At 35.1% G+C, this 2,365-nt stretch overlaps 1 pseudogene; it reads right to left on the reverse strand.

Moving 5' to 3' along the window:
• Nucleotides 1–225: 225 nt before the first annotated feature.
• Nucleotides 226–2,155, reverse strand: LOC107877332 (annotated as a pseudogene).
• Between the last annotated feature and the right edge of the window lie 210 nt (nucleotides 2,156–2,365).

A 2,365-nucleotide genomic window follows, 5' to 3' on the forward strand; every position in this document is an offset into this window, starting at 1 on the left:
AATAATTATGCATGTCTTCCGCATGAGGTTACAGTGCATATCACAGCAATCAACATTATTATACGTTTACAAACTATAGCTTATAACTACTATCACTAATACAACTTGCTAGTAATCAGATTACTTCGAAAGGACATTCACACTTTGATTCGAGAGCAACTTCACGAGAACAAAGTTACACTTATATCATATGACAATTTAATTATATATAATTTTGTAAATTAATTAATTAATAGCCCTGCAATTCCTTCTAATCTCTCCATTATTTCCACTAAGTGGACTAATATTCCCCATCTTAACCATAGCAGCAGCAAAATCACTTCTAAAAGCACCATCATTAGTACTATAACTCCTCACTAACGCATCCTGCGATCCACCATTAAACAATTCCTGATCCGAATGAAGCAACCAACGCCGAGCCACTAAGTTCTGATAATAATTATTATCTAAACGGCTCGGGCGTCTGGACATCCAACGAGGCCAAATTCGCATCGCCACCAGATGCAGGGCACGTAGCCCTAAGTGTTGTGGCGAACTGCGAGTCAATATTGGTCTCGTTGTAGATCCGGTTTCGGAAAGTTGTGCAACGGGCTTGGCCTATTGTATGGCTCCCTAAGAGGGCTGTCATGTCACTGGAACTTAGGCCTTTAGTGGAGAATAAAGAGATCAAAGTTGAAAGACTTGAACTTGTTTGAGGGAGTTGGGTGTTGGCAGCACTTAGGCTTGCGGTCCTTGCGTCTCTTCTGCCAAATTGTACTTCCCATGATGGTCCTTCTAGCTGCATAATGAATATATATGTCAACATTCAAAAAGGAGATTTACTTAAATGAGGAATTAAGTGACAATCCTATTCTGATTCTTGTGAATCTGTATTGAGTTTAAGAAAGAGGGTTATAAAACGTATAGTTTTGAACATGTTATTTCCTCGTTTTAATATATGTGGGGTAGAGAGGTTGTTTCCGAAGAAGACCCACCACTTAACAGGAAAAATGAGAAGCTTAAAGTTGTATTTTCATATATAAAATGTAATATTCTTTTTAGTATGGACTTACACAAAAAATAATGTCACATAAATCGGAACAGATAAAGTATATATGTGATATATGTTGACAATGAAAAAACTTGTACACATTTAATTAGTATATTTTAACCTATTGTAAAATGAAATATGTCATATACATGCTTCAAGATTTGAGAAAGATCACATGCATGCATGGTGGAAACTGTAGGAAAGAATTACTGACCAACACAACGCCTTCTCGGGCAGCAAGAGCTAGGATGTCTGAACAAGAGACAACATTAGGACAAGCAGCTTCAACTTAAGTTTTAATGGTGTCTATCACTTCAAATCCTCTTAGTGAGTTCCTGTTTGGATTTGCATTCTTTTCTCCTGTAAATGTTGTTGTGTCATCCATTAATATTGATGCATCACACCCCTAATTAATGTAACCATACAGGGAAAAAACAATAGTGTTAGAATATATGTATACGCGTATTCTTTCTAATTCTAAGCTGCATATTACGTGAAACTACAATTTTAGATACAATGGCTGATGCATATTCTGGCATCAAGTTCATTTCAATTCAGTATTTTTGTCGCGAGACTATTAAGATTTTTTTTTTCTTTAGAATCATAGAGTTTAACTTATATACATTGTTAGTGTAATTATGCCTCACATTATCAAGTTATTACTCAAATAATACCACTACAAGTAAGTATCCTTAAAATGTAAAATTAATAATCTTGAAAATAAGTTATGTTATGGTTTGACACTAACACATAAACTCAACTGACTATATTACTCAGGATTATTTATCGACCAACCTCACTTATCGATTATATGTACTTATTCATAATAAGCTCCGATAACATATTACAACATACGTCAAAATACGATACAGTAATGGAAATGATACTAATGCAGAAGGAGGAGCTTACATTAACAAAGCAATCATGGAAGAATAAACGAAGAATAGAGGCACCAAGTCTTGCCTCTCTATTCACAGCTTGTCTCACTGCATTGCTAACAATTGTCTGCAAATTAGGGCAGGACACCCCATAATAATTGGATGACAATTGGGCATTGCTAAAGCAAACAAAGCCAAATACAACACACAAAAATGCCAAACCAAGGTTTCTAGTTAAGGATGCCATGCTTGAATATAGGAGTAGCAAATTTCTCTTGGTGCAAATTAAGATAAGAAAACTATAGAACTCTAGCTAAGCAAACTATAGAAGGTGTAGTTTTGAATGGTTGTGTATTATGTGGCCATGCATGAGGCCCTTTATATACAAGTTATAAGCTACGTGCATTTTTCAAAAAGTGCCCAAGTCTGCTATACTTTAATATTATTGTTTACTTTT

This window comes from Capsicum annuum, chromosome 7, assembly GCF_002878395.1.
Source record: "Capsicum annuum cultivar UCD-10X-F1 chromosome 7, UCD10Xv1.1, whole genome shotgun sequence".
Lineage (NCBI taxonomy): Eukaryota > Viridiplantae > Streptophyta > Magnoliopsida > Solanales > Solanaceae > Capsicum > Capsicum annuum.